The sequence below is a fragment of the Gobius niger genome, assembly GCF_951799975.1.
Source record: "Gobius niger genome assembly, chromosome: 3".
In the NCBI taxonomy this organism is placed as follows: domain Eukaryota; kingdom Metazoa; phylum Chordata; class Actinopteri; order Gobiiformes; family Gobiidae; genus Gobius; species Gobius niger.
Window position 1 is genome coordinate 35,310,995 of NC_136854.1, and position 21,078 is coordinate 35,332,072.

At 40.9% G+C, this 21,078-nt stretch overlaps 1 protein-coding gene across 5 annotated transcripts in view; it reads right to left on the minus strand.

Annotated features, from left to right (window-relative positions):
• Positions 1 to 21,078, minus strand: part of rptor (regulatory associated protein of MTOR, complex 1) — a 298,884-nt gene that overhangs the window by 11,721 nt on the left and 266,085 nt on the right. The gene's annotated exons all lie outside the window — the stretch shown is intronic.

Consider the following 21,078-nt stretch of genomic DNA (forward strand, 5'->3'; position numbering starts at 1 on the left):
GCCTGCACCAAACACAGGCCACAAAATGTTTCTACGATAAAGTTTTTTTTTTTAGAGATTTGTCACGTACTGGTCATTGTGGTGAGATCTTTTCAAAAGTCAGAATTAAGACAAATAGAAAAATTTATTATTTTTCTGAAAGGTACAACAAATTTGACTCATGCTCCTAGAGGCCATAATCGCCACTGCAGGTGTCGTAGCATGTTGCGTTTTTTTACTCATTAATTGTCCATGGGAGTAAATACTACGCTGACAGAAAATACAAAGGGGGAACAGGAAATTGTACATCCAATTACACAATGGAGATAATGTTTTTCACTCAAACTTGGCTATAAATACTGCTTAAGTGGTGCTAGCCCACAGTTAGCTTTGTCCATTAGCCTGCTAGCTTCTTCGTCGTAATTCCATTAGTGTGCATTGGGGCCTCCGACCTGGTGAAAGCGAACTTGCAATTGTGGTTTTCTGGCCAGAGACACCAGGGGGAGATGAAAGACCCCCCCAATCATCCCATTAACATTTGTATTACCCCCAGAGGGACTACGAAAAGGATTTATTAAGGTAAACAAGAACTGCTTTAACCTCTTAACCACCACCACATCTTCTCCAGTTCAGCTTTACCCAAATCTAAAAGCTTCTTGACTGGAGTCTTTACAGCCTACAGGCCTTGTTTGAAAGCAAAGACCTAAAAAACGTATCTAAATGGATCTTTTTCCTCGCATTGTTGCGACGCTGTCGTCACTTTTTTGACATTTCTTTTCATTGCATTTTGTTACTTTTCTGTTGCTCTTTTGTAGCTTTTTGTTCCATTTTCATCACTTTTTCACTGCCTTTTTGTCACGTTTTATTGTCGCACTTTTGTTGTTTTTTTCATACTCGTTTTCATCTCCTTTTTTGTTGCTAATAATAAAACTGAAATACAGGTGCTCACCATATAATTAGAATATCATGAAAAAGTGCATTTACGTCTGTTATTCAACTTAAAATGTGAAACTAATATATGATATAGACTGATTGCATGCAAAGTGACATATATCAAGCCTTTGTTATAATTTTGATGATTATGGCTTACAGTCCTATATATTATATTCTACATATTCCAATTTTCTGAGATTTTTAATTTGGGTTTTTTACAAACTGAGCCATAATAATCAAAATGTCAACAAATAAAGGCTACATATCTCACTTTACATGTATTGAGTCTATCATATATTAGTTTAGTTTGGGATGAATAACAGAAGTAAATGCAGTTTTTCATGATATTCTAATTATATGACAAGCACCTGTATAACATGTACATGCATTTCAGAACATGTTTGTAGAGGTATACACGACAGGGTTAGTTAGCCTTATGCATAACAAGAGCACATAGAGACAAAGGGAATAGGGAATAATTACGAATTATATTAAACTGCAAATGGATGTTTGTAAGTGTTCAAATTGTAATCTATAATTCATTTTCAATACATCACCTTGCAGCCCTTCAAGCCTTATATATAATGCAATGAAGACATTTAAGAGTGGGGATCTTTCATACAGCCCTTCGTGCAGATTCTAAGTGCGTGTTTGCATTTTCAGAGGCGTCTTGTCAAGAGGACCAGTGGGACAGGCCTGGAGCGCGGCCCGGCAGCAGAGCCTGGCTTCAGATGAGTCAAACGACACTTGAACCAGAAAGAGGAAGCAGCCAGAGCAGTGAGAGGCCTCCTGTGTTTGGCATTCGCAGCAGGAACACTGTGAGCCCTGCCATCTCGACCCGAGTCCAGCCCAAACCACGACTGGCAGGACCTGTGGCTGCGGCCCAGAGGAAACTGTTCACATTAAACTGGTCCAGGGTGCTGTCCTGGCAGGGGGGTAAGTGTTTTTGCTGGAGAAAATTCACCCAGAAACTCTGAATGTAATAATAAACAAAATATATAGGTGAATTTCTCTCATGTGAGATCAATAAAGTTGCATCTTTTCCATATAATTGTCATGTCCTGGAGGAACTGCTTTACACACGACTGCCAAGCGTAAGAGAGTGATTAGTAGTAAAGAGAGGTCATTGCCACAGAATGCCAGCCATGTTTCTGTAAGACTATCTCAAGGCAGTTGTGGCCTGTATAAGCTCAAAGTTTTACAGTTTTCTCAAATAGGCATTCACTCGGTTCAATAAGCTTTGTCAGAAACTAATGACCTTTTAGCGGCAGGATGAATATTATATACCAATCTAGTATGGAGGGGTTTACCTTTATCATATGGCAGTGGTTCTCACACTTTTCACACAGTACAACCGTACCTGAGATCTAGAGAAAATTAGGACTAAACCAGCTCTAAAAGACAAATAAAATTAAATAATGTCTAAACTGTATGTAAAAACCAGAGAAACACATATTTCATTATCATTATGTGTGGAACAACAATGGCATAGAAGGAAAAATATTTTGTGTTGTTCTTTCTGAACATGACCTCGCTCCACTGCTGACACTGACACTCGGGTGTTGTGACCTGCTCTATCTCTCACAGACACAACAATGTCCAACTCATCCAACATAGATATCATTATACTGTATGTTGTAGCATTATAGAGGTCTTTATAACGGTGGTTCCCAAAGTTGGGGTTGCGAGGCCTTGGGTGGGGTCCCCTGATGATTTGAAAATGCTGCACTCCAATACACCTTATGTGTGATTTTGGTAGCTCTGTGATGAACAGAACTGAAATAAATGGCAATCAAAATGTTGTGAGAAGTCACGATTTGGACATTTGACATATATATTATTGATTTATTTTCTTTCTTTTATTAGTCCGAACCTAATTGTTCCCCCCACTTTGAGCACCCCTGCTCTAGACTGAGGCCATAGTTTGGATTTCTCTAAGAGTAACAGCTTAGTAAAAATGATCTCAAAACGACAGCAGCATCACTTCTCATCTTGCACTGACAGGTGTCGAACAGGAAGTCCAAAAACCTGCTTTGAAGTAAACGGTCTCCATTTTAAGAAGTCAAGATGACCAGCAAAGTCTTGAAAGTGAATTAAAAATGTGTTCTCTACGTTGAAGTATAGATCTAAAAAAAAAAGAAGGTATTTCTGTTGTTGTTGGTGATTTTGTCTGGTGAAAATTTGCAACAAGGCACGTTCTTTCAAACAAACACTGGAACGAAAGCCCATGCCGGGTTTGTAAAAAATTTCAAAAGCGTGTCTGATCCTTTCAAGTCTCTCCTGTTAATGATGTTTTGCCCGGCGCTGTGAACCTGTCCGTCAGCGGTGGAGGAGGAAGTGGCGCGGCGCTGACGGGACGGGGGGAGAGTATTTTGGTAATGGATGCCTGTGTGACGGATGAGGACACACAACAAAAGCTCACGAGTACACTCCGGCTCTCCTCTGTTTTTCAAGGGAGCAGCCAACAGCAATCCCAGCATGCATCACTTCCTGCCTTCCCTCCTATAGCTCTTAGTCACTTCCTCCTACAGCTCCCGCAATCGATAAAAGCATCTCCGCTCACCCACCTGCGCCGCCACGTTTTCTTCATATGTTTACTTTGTCATAATCTTTTGCTCCTAATTTGCTTCTTTTTAAACTATTTTCAACTTGCATTTCCTCAACATCCTCTTTCCAGACGTTTTTAATTTGGGTAAGAGCAAACTGGAGAAAATGTGCTTGGTTCAGGTGGGGTGTTAAAAGGTTAAGGCCCTATACCTGACATTTTTTATAACAGACAATGAAAGAGGAATACACTAAATTAAAATGTTTTCGTCCCAACTAATTCCTAATTTTCTTAACATATTTGTAGCATCCCAATTCATCACAAGGATGAGTTTATGGGCACATTTCACAACTTACAGGGTCACTTTTCTGGGTCTCTGGAACAGAAATGCAAGAAAACTCACCTACAAGTTCATTAAACTGATACAAATGGTCCATTAATAGATGGATTGTGTTCTCACAAATGTCTACGTTTGCAATGTACTAAAAGAAAAAAATATGTATATTTCTGCTCCATTACTTGAAGAAAGTCAGGTATAGTGCCTTTAAGACTAGTTCGACGAGGCTAAAGATTTGACTCTGATACGTTTAAGCAAAGGTCAAGCCCGTCTCGTCTCCCAGCCAGCAGGGGGCAGGGGGCTGATGTCTATGTGCACCACACCCAGTTGACATTAAGCTCATGTTTGTTGTCAGCAAATAGTTAGCCCCGATTAGCCTGAGGTGCATTCAGACCAAACTGCTCTTTAGGGGTTAATTGTGGTGTCCCACTGATCTTTAACTATACACCCAAGGTCTATGTCAGGGTCTCTGCCAGTGTTTAAGCTCAAATCCACCTGAAACTGTTCAACAGAAGCTGATTAGCATATGGATTAGCACTCATGGCTAGGAGATACGGTAAAGGTAACCCTAACACTACATGATACTACAAGCTCTTTGTTGATGAGAACTATCTAATGAACCATAAATTCAACACACACTTTTAAAGAAGAAGTTGAGACTTGCCTGGCCTGCCAAACTACATGCATAGATATTTCAAAGACATATAGTCTGGGAGCAAACATGATCTAAACGATTTCACGGTGGGCGTAATTAACAGATGACTTCAACCAATTAAAGCAATGCTCGATACGTCGCAGTAACAAGCGAAAGTTGAGACCATTTACCATTTAATCATGCATGAGTGGGTCGACACCAATGATCTAAATAATAGAGATCAGCAGGTCCCATTCAACCCTTTTCATAGTAATGATCCCGTGAGGTTGTGAAGTTAACATGGCTGTCTCATCTCCTCTTACGAAGCCTGTTCCTTAAAAGGGCAAAAGGTATGCTTTTGATGAGAGAACAGCATGGTAAAACGCTCTAAAAAGTCAATTTTGCATAATACTCCATCTCTTTTAATCTGTTATTCATTTAAAAATCTTAAACTTCACACAACTTAGAAAAAAAAACAAGTTATCATCACTTTTTTCCAAACTAAAATGTAACTGGTTTGAAGGTTCGTTGAGTGAACCTAAGCGTCAAGCCGCTACTTTGCCGCACATAGCTCCAGTTGCCAGGAAATGCAAAGGCCCCATGTGGCGGCGAGTCTTCAAACCCTTCAATACGAAATGACGTCATGGAGGCCTGTGAACGCAAGCGGGGAGCATACTTCACAGCACACGACGCAACAGACGGGGAAACGCTTGAAGCTGGCACCACTCAGAAGCAAAAAAAGAAAAGAAAAAAAAAAGAGAAGGGGAGAGAGGCATCCCCATCCCATTCGCTTTGAAGATGGCAAAATGAGCGAAATCTGGGTTACAATAACATGGGAGGAGGAGGGACGGAGATTCCCTGATATTAATATGCAAAAATGAGTGGGTTTCGTAAAGGAGGTTCCGGCTTTCGGTTCCATTGTGAAAAACAGCCACTGCGTCAGACAAATTAGCTGCACGGAAACATTCATTGAACATTCATCTGTTCACTTTGAGCCATATGGCCGAGTCTTTTTGAGGCCTGCAGAATTGCTTTTACTAAATTATAGTTGTTTTGTCCTGGAAAAGCGCTTTCAGGGTAACATGTAAAAGCTCGGAGATTGTGTGATTTCAACTTGATTTACCACGCACGTGTAATGCATAACTTTATGTCTTACCCATGGTGCACTGCAGTATTGTTCACTATCACTTTATAAACCGCGTTGCTAAAATCGTATATAGCTTCCTGTTGAGTGGATATTTGCATAATTGCGGCTTGAAAACATTATTTTGGGTGCCTCAGCAATGATATTTTGAAACTCTAACTAATGTCAATGAAAAATTAAAGCCGCAAGCGGCGATGAAGGCCCTCGCCCTTGGGGACTCGTCCCTTGCAACCGCCCCGCTCACTCTCGTCCCTTGCGGCCACCTCCGCTCGCTCTCGTTCCTTGCGGCCACCTCCGCTCGTTGTCATCCCTTGCTACCACCTTTACTCACTCTCACGCCTTACGACCACCTCTGTTTGCTGTGGTCCCTTGCGATCAATCCTCATCACACTGATTTAAGTTGTATTACAGTGCATTTTATGCGAAAGTCCCTTAAAGTTGCATTACAGTTCATTTTATGCGAAAGTCCCTTAAATTTGCATTACATTTCATTTTATGCGAAAGTCCCTTAAATTTGCATTACAGTACATTATATGCGAAAGTGCCTTGAAGTTGCATTACAGTTTATTATATGCGAAAGTCCCTCTAAGTTGCATTACAGTTTATTATATGCGAAAGTCCCTCTAAGTTGCATTACAGTTTATTATATGCGAAAGTCCCTTTAAGTTGCATTACAGTACATTATATGCGAAAGTCCCTTTAAGTTGCATTACAGTTTATTATATGCGAAAGTCCCTTTAAGTTGCATTACAGTTCATTTTATGCGAAAGTCCCTTTAAGTTGCATTACAGTTCATTTTATGCGAAAGTCCTTTTAAGTTGCATTACAGTTCATTATATGCGAAAGTCCCTTTAAGTTGCATTACAGTTTAATAAATGCGAAAGTCCCTTTAAGTTGCATTACAGTTCATTTTATGCGAAAGTCCCTTTAAGTTGCATTACAGTTTATTATATGCGAAAGTCCCTTTAAGTTGCATTACAGTTTATTATATGCGAAAGTCCCTTTAAGTTGCATTACAGTTCATTTTATGCGAAAGTCCCTTTAAGTTGCATTACAGTTCATTATATGCGAAAGTCCCTTTAAGTTGCATTACAGTTTATTATATGCGAAAGTCCCTTTAAGTTGCATGACAGTGCTTTATATGCGAATGTCCCTATTAAGTTACATTATAGTGCTATTGTGAAAATCCCTATGTAGTTGCATAATTGTGTTGTAATTGCAATAATCCCTATTTTGTTACAGAAACTGTACAAACATGTTGATATTGCAGAAACTCTTAACACTGTATAAACGGTTAAAATCACTGACAGACTGCACTGTATCAGAAATTCTATTAAAATGCCGACAAAAAAAGAGAAAGGATTAGAGAAGTGTCAAAGCCATGTTTGAACTGGCAACCCCCTCCACCAAAGACAAGCACACTATCACTGAGCTGTAGCTCCATGGTAGTTAAACCCCGATGTGGGCTACTTTTGTCTAAATTATTGAGCAGAAGTTAGTTCCCAGCACACCACTGGAGGAGAGAGGTAATTTCAGGTCATGCACCCCACCCATACATTGGGGCGGGACCATAGGTGCGGTTATAAAAAAAAAAAAAAGAGCTAAGGTCAAAATTGATCCATTAATGTCATGATTGGCAAGCCGATGCACAAGCAGTAACACTACACAGGCACAACCAATCTCATGAAACGTCCTGTATTCATGTGTTTTAGGCTGTGACAATGTGTGCAGTTGCCCATGTAAAAGGTGAAAACATTATAAAAGTGTCATGGCTGTGTTTGGACTAGCTACCTCCTTCACTTGAAACATGGGCCTGATGATGGCTTGGTTTCTCCAAATTCCCAGGCTGGAATTTGGTTGCAGCAACACACTGGAGGAGAGGTTATTTCCCTGTTTTTAGTGAGTTCTTCCTGGAAGGTGCTGAGTCCAAAAGAAAAAGGAAATAAAAGAGTGAACATTGGGATTGGATCCAGCAACCTCCTGTACACTAGTTCAGCTCTCTACCGATGGAGCTACTCCAGCTGAGTGAATAAAACAGCAGATTGGAAATTAATGTCATGAGAGATCATGCACTTGCGTGTTTGCAGGAAACGGATTCACAGTTTAGATCCCCCCCCTCCCCACCCCCCCACCTTGAACATTTACCCGATTGTTTTCGACATATTCCCCAGTGTTTCCTCAATTGTCTCCCTACTATCCCCCATTTCTTTCTCTTTAGTGACGCATGTTTTGAAGCGTTTTTCATGAGGGTGGGACCATATTTGCGGTAAAAAAAAAAAAAAAAAAAGGTAAAGTCAGAATTGATCCAACAACCTAATGGTTGGGAATCCAACGCTCAAGCTATGATGCCACACAGGCACAGAAACTTCTGCAAAATGTCCCTTACTCACATGTTATAGGCTGTGACAATGTGTGCAGCGGCCCATGGAAAAGGTGAAGGCAATATGAAAGTGTCAAGGTTGTGTTTGGACTAGCTACTTCCTTCACTTGAGACGAACATGCTATCACTGAGCTGTAATTCCATGCAAACATGGGCCTGATGACTGCTTGGGTACTCCAAATTCACAGGCTGAAATTTGATCCCGGCAACACACTGGAGGGGTAATTTTCATGTTTCTAATGAGTTTGGAACCATCGGCGACGATTCATGTTCTTACCAGAAAGTGCGGAGTCGAAAAGAAAAACAAATGAAAAAGAGTCAAGGTTGGTATTTGATCCAGCAACCTCCTGTACACTAACCCAGCTCTCTACCAATGGAGCTACTAAGACTGAATGATTACTGCAGGGGATTTGACATTGATATCATGAAATACCCCGCACTTGTGTATTTGCAGGAAATGGATTTACAGTATAGAAAATAATATATTCTATCATTATTTAATCAGGGTAAATTCCTGGCTGCCCAAAGAAACGTTGAGAGAGGGTTTCAGCCCTGCAGCACCCTCGATATTGAAGCAATATTTCGGAAAGACCCATATAGTACGAGGAGCACACAGAGAGACGGACAGGAAACAGACGAATTAAACTTCCTGTGATTGTACTGTTGAGAAAAACGTGAATTTGGAGGCAAAAACGTCCAAATTAAAGCTTCTGTCTGTGACATAGGGGTAGTATAAGTACCTATGAGTCCAAAAGTGTGGCTTATGTGAAGAAAGGGAGAAATTTGGAAAATTGGCGAATTTCAGGAGACAGAGGCCTCTGACAGAGGCCAGTATGCTGCTAGGCTAAGACCTCTGGCTATTTTCACGGAGGATGGGCGGGCCACTTACAAGCCACTTGAAAGCCACTTTGAAGCCAAGATGGCCGCCTCCCTGTGCGAGTGGGCGTGGCGCTCCAAGTGAGTTTTGGGCTTGTCCTGATGTCCCCTCTCACTGTGCCCAAGGACTTGGGCCTACGCCCCAAAACGCCCCGATTTTTTTGAATTGGGGTCCGCTTCCAGAGGGCGCTGTGGAGCCATTTTGTTGTGGGCGTGTCCCATTCGTCCAATATCATAAATTTTTTCGCTGCCTCATTGCCTCCGCCAATTTTGGTGAGTTTTCGCCCACGTTCAGCGGGTCAAAAACGCGATCATTTCCGGAGAAAAAAAATAATAATAAGAAACCACCCAAAAACAATAGTCCCTTGCCGCGACTGCGTCCGGCTCGGGCCTAAATATCAAGAGAACGAAGCAAGATAGAGGCATGGTGTAATACATTATTTTGTTTGTTATGATGAGTAGAAGACATCTGGAAAGTTTCGCGGAAATCGGACAAAATAAATTTTTCAGGGTATAGGCAGGGGGCGCTATAGTGATGTGCACCGTGGAGTAATTGATCTCTATGGAATCAGACCGTAAGTGGCCTTCTGTCAGCCAAGTATGATCCAGACTGGATAGAGCGCGCGCCTGCGAGGTGGTGTCAAATTTACATGACAAAACGTGTTTTTGGGGGGGCGCCATTCGAAACGGGGGGGTCTGAGTGAAAAAAAAGTCAGGTATTTTTTGTAGCCCCGTGTCAGGAGAGTCTGTTTAAACAGGTATGGGCTTATTCTGCTGAAAAACCAGGGACTAGTTTGTTGACAAACAAGACAGGTCCATACAGATTACCAATGAAAGGTCAAAGTCACGCCCACATCTTAGAAAATATGACATGACTATAATGTATTTTTTGGTTTGCAAAAGTGTCTAGAACATACTGGCATCATTGTATAAAAAAGATTCAAAAGTGCAGTTTTCAAGGTATGGCTAGGGGGCGCTATACATGGAGCAGGCTACACATTAATGGCTTCATTCTGTTCAGTTTCAGGTGGCGCATTAGTGACATGAATATGAGCTCTGTGGGCTTATGCCTGTGAGCGTGAGCTTTCTTGGAAACAACGCGAAATCTACGCGTTTTTTGACGCGGCGTTACGCGGAGACGGTAAAACTTTTTTGAGAAACGCTGGGCAAATATTGAATTTCAATATGTCTAGATGCGCTGTGCCAAATGTGATCTAAATCCGACAAAAAACCAGGGACTAGTTCGTTAAAACGTAAAATTAGTTTGGACGAGGTCCGGGTTTGAAGCCAAGATGGCCGCCTCCCTGTGCGAGTGGGCGTGGCGCTCCAAGTGAGTTTTGGGCTTGTCCTGATGTCCCCTCTCACTGTGCCCAAGGACTTGGGCCTACGCCCCAAAACGCCCCGATTTTTTTGAATTGGGGTCCGCTTCCAGAGGGCGCTGTGGAGCCATTTTGTTGTGGGCGTGTCCCATTCGTCCAATATCATAAATTTTTTCGCTGCCTCATTGCCTCCGCCAATTTTGGTGAGTTTTCGCCCACGTTCAGCGGGTCAAAAACGCGATCATTTCCGGAGAAAAAAAATAATAATAAGAAACCACCCAAAAACAATAGTCCCTTGCCGCGACTGCGTCCGGCTCGGGCCTAAATATCAAGAGAACGAAGCAAGATAGAGGCATGGTGTAATACATTATTTTGTTTGTTATGATGAGTAGAAGACATCTGGAAAGTTTCGCGGAAATCGGACAAAATAAATTTTTCAGGGTATAGGCAGGGGGCGCTATAGTGATGTGCACCGTGGAGTAATTGATCTCTATGGAATCAGACCGTAAGTGGCCTTCTGTCAGCCAAGTATGATCCAGACTGGATAGAGCGCGCGCCTGCGAGGTGGTGTCAAATTTACATGACAAAACGTGTTTTTGGGGGGGCGCCATTCGAAACGGGGGGGTCTGAGTGAAAAAAAAGTCAGGTATTTTTTGTAGCCCCGTGTCAGGAGAGTCTGTTTAAACAGGTATGGGCTTATTCTGCTGAAAAACCAGGGACTAGTTTGTTGACAAACAAGACAGGTCCATACAGATTACCAATGAAAGGTCAAAGTCACGCCCACATCTTAGAAAATATGACATGACTATAATGTATTTTTTGGTTTGCAAAAGTGTCTAGAACATACTGGCATCATTGTATAAAAAAGATTCAAAAGTGCAGTTTTCAAGGTATGGCTAGGGGGCGCTATACATGGAGCAGGCTACACATTAATGGCTTCATTCTGTTCAGTTTCAGGTGGCGCATTAGTGACATGAATATGAGCTCTGTGGGCTTATGCCTGTGAGCGTGAGCTTTCTTGGAAACAACGCGAAATCTACGCGTTTTTTGACGCGGCGTTACGCGGAGACGGTAAAACTTTTTTGAGAAACGCTGGGCAAATATTGAATTTCAATATGTCTAGATGCGCTGTGCCAAATGTGATCTAAATCCGACAAAAAACCAGGGACTAGTTCGTTAAAACGTAAAATTAGTTTGGACGAGGTCCGGGTTTGAAGCCAAGATGGCCGCCTCCCTGTGCGAGTGGGCGTGGCGCTCCAAGTGAGTTTTGGGCTTGTCCTGATGTCCCCTCTCACTGTGCCCAAGGACTTGGGCCTACGCCCCAAAACGCCCCGATTTTTTTGAATTGGGGTCCGCTTCCAGAGGGCGCTGTGGAGCCATTTTGTTGTGGGCGTGTCCCATTCGTCCAATATCATAAATTTTTTCGCTGCCTCATTGCCTCCGCCAATTTTGGTGAGTTTTCGCCCACGTTCAGCGGGTCAAAAACGCGATCATTTCCGGAGAAAAAAAATAATAATAAGAAACCACCCAAAAACAATAGTCCCTTGCCGCGACTGCGTCCGGCTCGGGCCTAAATATCAAGAGAACGAAGCAAGATAGAGGCATGGTGTAATACATTATTTTGTTTGTTATGATGAGTAGAAGACATCTGGAAAGTTTCGCGGAAATCGGACAAAATAAATTTTTCAGGGTATAGGCAGGGGGCGCTATAGTGATGTGCACCGTGGAGTAATTGATCTCTATGGAATCAGACCGTAAGTGGCCTTCTGTCAGCCAAGTATGATCCAGACTGGATAGAGCGCGCGCCTGCGAGGTGGTGTCAAATTTACATGACAAAACGTGTTTTTGGGGGGGCGCCATTCGAAACGGGGGGGTCTGAGTGAAAAAAAAGTCAGGTATTTTTTGTAGCCCCGTGTCAGGAGAGTCTGTTTAAACAGGTATGGGCTTATTCTGCTGAAAAACCAGGGACTAGTTTGTTGACAAACAAGACAGGTCCATACAGATTACCAATGAAAGGTCAAAGTCACGCCCACATCTTAGAAAATATGACATGACTATAATGTATTTTTTGGTTTGCAAAAGTGTCTAGAACATACTGGCATCATTGTATAAAAAAGATTCAAAAGTGCAGTTTTCAAGGTATGGCTAGGGGGCGCTATACATGGAGCAGGCTACACATTAATGGCTTCATTCTGTTCAGTTTCAGGTGGCGCATTAGTGACATGAATATGAGCTCTGTGGGCTTATGCCTGTGAGCGTGAGCTTTCTTGGAAACAACGCGAAATCTACGCGTTTTTTGACGCGGCGTTACGCGGAGACGGTAAAACTTTTTTGAGAAACGCTGGGCAAATATTGAATTTCAATATGTCTAGATGCGCTGTGCCAAATGTGATCTAAATCCGACAAAAAACCAGGGACTAGTTCGTTAAAACGTAAAATTAGTTTGGACGAGGTCCGGGTTTGAAGCCAAGATGGCCGCCTCCCTGTGCGAGTGGGCGTGGCGCTCCAAGTGAGTTTTGGGCTTGTCCTGATGTCCCCTCTCACTGTGCCCAAGGACTTGGGCCTACGCCCCAAAACGCCCCGATTTTTTTGAATTGGGGTCCGCTTCCAGAGGGCGCTGTGGAGCCATTTTGTTGTGGGCGTGTCCCATTCGTCCAATATCATAAATTTTTTCGCTGCCTCATTGCCTCCGCCAATTTTGGTGAGTTTTCGCCCACGTTCAGCGGGTCAAAAACGCGATCATTTCCGGAGAAAAATAATAATAATAAGAAACCACCCAAAAACAATAGTCCCTTGCCGCGACTGCGTCCGGCTCGGGCCTAATAAGGAGTGAGAGAGCCCTCTACAGGCAGTAGAAGGAAAGACATGTGAGAGAACAATCACATTTTCAGCACATTTCCTCCAGTTTGGCATTACCCAAATAAAAGCTTCTTGAAAAAAAGTGTCAAAATAGCATCAAAAATGAGGATGAAAACAAAAGAGTGAAAAAGCATGATAAAAGAGCAGTGAAAAAACGTTACAAAAAATAGATGAAAAAGTGGCAAAAATGTGACTAAAACGAAGATGAAAAAAGCCACAGAAGAATGTGACAAAAACGTGACATAAAGCAATGAAAAAAAAACATGTCAAGACGGCAACAACACGTGGAAAAAGATCTGTTTAGATGAGTTTTGTAGGTCTTAGCTTTCAAATGAGGTGTTACTCTGGCCTATAGGGTGTAAGGTGGGGATTAACAGGTTAAGTAAATCGATTAGTGCAGAACTGCTCAAAACAAGTGATATACTGTATATGGGCTGTAAAAATGCAGAAGACGGTTTTGTGTTCTATAGGTACAGACGGCATCGCATCATAGAAGGGGGCGTGGCTTCACCGAGGGCGAAAACAGAATCTTTAAGGAAACATTATTTTCCACTCCCTGGTGGAATATAAACTTATTTATCACATACAAATAAAGTCAAGTCTAAATCGGGTCCATATGGATATTTTTCCACAGCAGATTGTTCAGTAGAAGCAAAAAAATGGCAGTCGTAGCTAGCGTTAGCATTAGAATGGTGCCAACATGTAGCATCATGTTAGCATTCTTCGCTATTTATGTATTTATGGACTGTTGAACCACTTTGCTCCTCTCCATGTCTTTGTATCTTTATTGGGCAGAAATCTATATCTATAATTCAGCATTTGTTAAAGTAGTTTTTAAATATTAGAGAAAGTTGAGATTTTTCTCCAAATTGTTTTCCCCCTCAACTGTTTTCAAACAGGACCATATATGGACGATTCCAGAGAAGCCGTCTGTATATCCGTGACGCTTCAAAATCTATGAAGTACAGATTGGAGCAAATCACAAGAAGAAACAACAACTGCTCACCAAGTGAACAGGACAAAAACTGTTTGAATGAAGTGAAATACTACAAGTATGTATTTGACAAAGGATCAGCATTATGTCTGTGTACTTTATGTAAAGGATCATGCACGATGAGGCGTCCATGAGCAAGCTAGCTCCAGCTCAATTGTTTGTCGTTACTATGGAAACAGCTGCAGTGGAGTGATATAGAGTGTGATTTAACTATTGCCGGACTAGGTGTACATAATCACTTTTTAACAGACACCCTCCAACCAATCAGAATCGAGTATTCACCCAGACCATGGTATAAATACAAATAATCACCATTTTCAGCAGTTTTTTAGTTTAAATGTGAAATAACAAAATGTGCGCACCATCAAAAATTAATCGCAAAGAAAGTGATTTGATTTTCACTTTTGCCACAGTCTTAAACCCCAGACAGTTGTTAAATAGGTAAACAACAATCACAAATAATACAGTACTCTAATGTGTCGAGTTATAAAAGCAAACAACACGTTTTCTGCTCAAACTCATTATTTTCTAACAGGAACAGAACGACTTGTTTAGCAACGAGAAAGAAACCATGACAATGTGAAATGTAATGTAAGAAAAGTCTTCTCTAATTACTGTACCTCCACTTGACAGACGCTGCTAAATACGTCTTCTGCAAGAAAATAACCCACATTTTCTCTATGCAAACGTGGGTGTTGATGGCATGTGTTAATCTCTTTAGTCGGCTAAAGTAAGTTACATGATGTTTTAAATGCTAACCCTTTGTAGTCAAAAGGTTGTCAGGGGTTACATCAGTAAAACAGCTTTTCTTTTTTATGGACGTGCTTCACACTGGAACTAGCTGCAAATGAAGTACAGCCTTTGAACTCGGGCTGCATAATTATGGAAAAAAACTGATTGCAATTCTTTTGCCTATCGTGAGAAGACTTGTGTTTATGATTTAAAGTTGACATATCATTCACATGGGACTTAAAGAAGACTAAAAACATTATTTTGGGTGCCTCAGCATTATTTTATGTTTGTACTTTGAAATTATGTCTCTGTGAGGATTGAATAGCAACAATGAAATACAGGTGCGACTTTGTCTAGGGCTCCTCCTTCTGGCAGCTGTAGGAATAACTTCCAAAAAACATTCAGTTTCTTTTAACAGCGTGGTTTACACTTGCAGCGCAGAACGGCTGCTCAAAACCGATGTGATGTTGGATTATGAGCTTTAAAAATGTGGAGGCCAGTTTTGGGTTTGAACAATGATGCAATTATAACAGATACATTAAACAGGATTACTCAAGAGGATCTGGCTGCAGTTGATATTGAGTCACATGAGTGGAGCTCCAGACCTCCACAGGAAATGACGTCAGCTCCACTTTTTTCCCCGCGACATTTATTCAAATAAATGCCTTTGTACTATCGTTAAGGTTAGGATTAGGTTTAGGGTTAGTTTGATTAGTTTAAACTAGCGTTGTCCTGCAGAAGTGATGTCATTTCCTGTGGAAAGTTGGAGCTCCACTGATCACGTGCCCCTCCATCTTCTGCATCCAGAACCTTCATGAATTACCCGAGGATTACTGTGTGAATGTAGTGAAATGCTAATCCAAGTATGTGTTTGACATTAAAACATTAAATCATGCCCCTAGAGGCCATAAGCGCCACTCACGTCTGTGAGAGTAAATACTACACTGACAGAAAAGACAAAGGGGAGAGGGTTATTGTTCATCCAATTACACAATGGAAATTATTTTTTTCACTCTAACTTGGCTGTAAATACTGTTTAAGTGGCGCTAGCCCGCAGTTAGCTTTGCCCGTTAGCCTGCTAGCTTCTTCTTTTGTGATTCCATTAGTGTGTATTGGGCATCCGACCCGGTAAAGGGAAGCTGAAAGTGTGGTTTTCTGGCCAGAGACACCAGGGGGAGGTGAAAGACCCCCCAAATCATCACATTAACACTTGTATTACCCCCAGAGGGACTACGGAAAGGATTTATTAAGGTAAACAAGCTACTTAGTACTGCTTTAAAAACAAAGACTCAGTTCACAATGAACATGTTAAAATTACCACTTGATAGGAATCAATAAATCCAATTAAATTTGGAGAGGTCAAGAATCATATTATCTAAAATAAATGAAGTCTTTGAGATTAGCTAATTACTGATACAGCCATTGTACAGGCCTGGAACCCCTACCCTTGTCCGAGCTCTAGTCTTAGCATCAAATCTTAAAAATATACTGTATCTAAGGAGCTACATAGTTCAGAGGTTTTGGTCACTGTTACGGAGCGGGATAACCATCTCCATGTCTCCTTTCTGATGCGTGGTATTTCGTCTTAAATCCACCCTGTATGTTTAAAACCTTTATGGACTCATTGCAGATTCACCAAGGCTCCATTGTTTTTCACAGTCCGACGGTCTAACTTCCGAAATCCCTCTCACACGCTGCTCCACATATTTTTAGCCCAATCATCCCGGAGTCTTATACCCCTCTGCGGAGCTTTTATGCAGTTTCTTTGGAGGAGAAAAGACTCAAGATTGTGGGCTCGAGCGGGTTTCAGTTACCCACACGAAAATCAATGCGGACACGACGGAGCGGAGAGAGTGAAGAGGAGCAAAGCAGTGTGGGCAATGCCTCCTCAGCTGTGAATCCCAGTGCTGCACCGAGGTGGAGGTATAGATGGATTCCACTGGAGCCAAGTCAGTGGCACGTGGGTTTCCTCTGGAGCAAGTCTAGGACATTTTGAGGAATAAAGATTTTGGCTTTATTTGGTGATATGACTTATATAGTTGGGGGCAAGATCTGGATAACTTCCGGTTTTTACCTAGATTATTCTTGGTAGAGATATGAATAAGACTGGGTTAAATCCTGAGTTACATCAGCATTAGCTCCATTTGCTTTATTTTGAAATAAGTAAATCGACATAATCAATTTGACACATGGATTGGCCGTCACAGAGTCCACATCTTAACCCCAGTTGAGAATCTTTGGGATGTGCTGGAGAAGGCTTTGTGCAGTGGTCACTCTCTCCCATCATCAATACAAGATCTTGGTGAAAAATTAATGCATCACTGGATCTTTTGATATTGTAGAAGCTTATTAGAATAAAGCCACAGCCCAATGTGTGCTGTAATCGAAGTTAAAGGCGGTCCATCGAAGTATTAGCACGTGTGACATTTTTTGGCAACTTTTTGTTTGGTCAGGCAGTGTAGCTACAGTGGGAGGAAAAAGCATGTCAACACTTTGGAATTTCTCACATTTAGTCATAAAATGTGGTCTGTTTTCATCAAAACCATAAGAATAAGTTAACAGTGTCTGCTTGAACTAAAACCACCCGAACATTTACATTTTATCATATTTTTATTGGCCATAACATGTAAACATTCACAAAACAGCGTGGAAAAAGCAAGTGAACGCCCAGAAATCTTGCTGAACTGCAGCAGTTTTGTAAAGAGGAATAAGTCTAAGATTCATCCTGATCATTGTGAGCGTCTAATCTGCTACTACACAAAAGCAATTATTGCTTCAAAAGAAGGATCAGCAGGTATTTAATACAGGGGATTCCACGCTGTTGTGAATGTCTCAGGATTTTCTGCAAAATATCTCGATAAACTTGTGAATAAATTCTTCTATTGATGATAGCATGTTGTCCAGGCCATGAGCAACAAAACAGCCCAAAACCATAATTTTCCCTGCACCATATTTCACAGTGAGCATAGTGTAAAGATGTGGATGTGCTGTTCCATTTTTCCCCCCTCACATGACGTTGTGTGTTCCTCTCAAACTATTCAACTTTGGTTTGCGAAAGAGCACTTGGATGCTCAACAGCACTCCTGGAAAAATATTCAGTGGACTGATGGACCCAAAGTTGAATAGTTTGGGTGGTATTAGTTCAACAGACACTGTTTATTCATTCTTGTGATTTTGATGAAAATCAGACCACATTTAGTGACCAATTTAGGCAGAAATGTGAGAAATTCACTTACTTTTTTCTCCCACTGTAATTTTAAGAAAGTCCTTGCATCTGTGTGATGTTTATTCAGTTTCACTTTTTGTTCATAGTATTTTTTAAAAGATCAAATTGGTTGAATTGACCTTGATTCTAATAAAAGATATGGAAACACTAAAAGACCTCCAGGCAATACCTGCAATAGTTACATTCTGTTGCTTTAAATGGTGCCGTTCTCAGAGTGGTTTTCCCCCCGCCTCTTCAGTCAAAATGCAGGGAGCCACTTTAGACTCCAATAAAAGTGGACCGGAGGCAGATGGGCTTCATAATCTCACCCCGGCGTGGCTCTAATTTGTGATATATTTATCCTTTATCCATTAATGTCTCTGTTTCCCTGGACTCATTTCTCTGTGGACAAAGGCCGTTTCCGATGTATGTTCGGTCTGCGCCATTATCTGCAGTGATAGAGTGAATCCCTGAATACTGCAGCTCATTAAAACACTGCTCCTCTCTCTCTCTGCTCTTCGTCCTGTTTGCTTTAAAAGGCTCCTCCAGGATTCCTTTATTAGGTTTTCTCCAGGATTAGCAGAGACTCGCACTCCTGTGTAACATGATGTAATCTACACAGCGGTGGGAACAGAGGTCATTCTTGCAAAGAGACAAGACCTCTTTATTGAATTACAACAGTTACAACAATTAATAACAACAGATCAGACTTATGACTGATTTCAAAGCTTGACTTAATTTTTAAATGAACAAAATTGAGCTTGTCACTTTGTTTATTGTGGTTCAAGCTCATTTCTAACTTTACTAACGCAATCCTAACATCACGATTCACAGATATGCATTTTTAAAATTACGTTTCACAGATTTCAGGGAGCAGAGTGACCGGGTGATATTTACATATATCAGAGTACTATTGTTTTAGCATTAGTGCGACTTTGGGTTTACAACTGCACATAATTCGCAGCTGATGCCACATCGCAGCTTCTTTTTATCAACAAATGTCTGAGAACGCAATAAACTGCAATGAAGTAAAGTGGATCCGCTGCACCGCAGGTATAAAAATATGTACAGCCCCTTTAATGTGCATATGATAGGTTTTAATACTTTTGACAACGTATTATTTAGATGGATAACATCCGTTCTAAGTAATAATTATCATTTTATTTCAGTGAAACAGCGATTTAAGGTGAGACACTGCAGATGAACAGGTATTTCTATGTTTTCATATAAAAATAATATATTTCATGCATAAAAATGTGAAATTGACTATATTTTCAGCGATGAAAAACTAAATAATGGCTAGATCCAGGTTTAAATGTATGGTTTTATTTTGTTAACTTAATATATAAGATTTTTTCAGAGGGGATTTTGGATATCTTGTTATTTCAGAGGTTAAATAAAAAAATAAAAAAAATGATTGGATTATAGCATCATCTCGGGCAATGTTTTCACCTGCCGTGTCTCGCCTTAATGAGGATTTTTTTTTTTTTTAATTTAAGCTACTGACAGTAAGTGACATAGATAGAGGTAAAGTTCCACTGCAGTTTGACTCATAGATGGGAGCAACATCTGGGAACGCCCCCTTTTGGCAGAATCAAGAGTTAAACATTTCATTGGTGTGTATGTGGAAACATGATAATTTCCCGTTCTGGCAATAAAATATTCCAAACCAGTGATCAGAACCACGGGAAAATGTCCGTTCTTGACTACGGACACATCAACTCACTGTCAGAAGACGATTGGAAGATTTTTTTGTGGAAACTTATATGAGCGGGTTTATCGATAGCTATATCTGTCAAGGCCACAACAGGGTTCATTCCTAGAGGAAACAGCTCCACACTGTGGCTGTGAATTATGCTCTTTGCAACGTCTTTAATCGGTAAATATTCAAACTCATTAAGGCAAGGCAAATTTATTTATACCGCACATTTCATACACACGGCAACTCAATGCGCCTACAAACAAGTTCATTGTTAGGCCTAATTAATGATTCTCTCAATTTTAAAACGCATTATAATGTTAGCATTAGCTAGTAGGTTAGCTGCTGAATGAGCCATGTACCAATTGCTCTCATAAAATACAAAACTACATCGTAGGTTGTATGATTTTAATTTAATGATAATATAAAAGGGACAGACTGAAAGCTGTAGAGGCATTATAAAGCATCCAGTGAAAAAGTTACACAAGCAAATGTCATGTCAAAGTCATGATCACAGTGGGTCTAGCTGCTCATTAAAAAACGTTAACCGCCTTCTCTGTGAATTATCTGAAGCAACAGGTCACTTCTGTGGCTTCCTTTTCACATTCGATAAATAAATAAAAGAGAAAACGTTTTTTAATGTGTAAATTAGAAGTTCTCTGATGATCTTTCCTCATTCATTCCTATGTACTGAGCTTCTGTTTGCCCCCGAAAAGGAAAGTTAACCTTTTGGCGCCATTGATGTGACGTAGATGTTGCTCCCATCTATTTCCCATTGACATAACATGATCGGCATGGCAACAGTTTAAAATTGTTTGCCTCTATCTAAGTCACTTCCTGTCAGTGTCCAATCAGGAAGTGAAACTATAAACATGACGAAAATAGCAAAACTAAAGAAAGCTGGGCAAAATCTTAACATGTTGCTGGGACTGAACCACCAACCTTTCCGTTACAGTCCAATAGATACAGACGGCATCTCGTCATAGAAGGGGGCGTGGCTTTGCCGAGGGGGAAAATAGAATCTTTAGAGACACAATTTTTCACTCTTTTAAGCCATTTTCTGGTGGAATATGAACTCATTTATGACACATAAATAAAGTCAGGTCTAAATCGGGCCCATATGGATATTTTCTCACAGCAGATTGTCCAGTAAAAGTGAAAAAACGGCAGTTGTAGCTGGCGCTAGCTAACCGTTAGCATTAACTCGATGCTAACATGTAGCATCAAGTTGGCATTCTCCATTTTTTATGTATTTATGGGCTGTTGAACCATTTTGTTCCTCTCCATGTCTTTGTTTCTTTATTTAGTAGAAAACTATATTCATAATTCAGCATTTGTTAAAGTACTTTTTGAATAATTAGAGAAAGTTTAGATCTTTCTCCAAGCATGACCATATATGGGCGATTCCTGAGATGCCGTCTGTATCTATCACCATTGACATG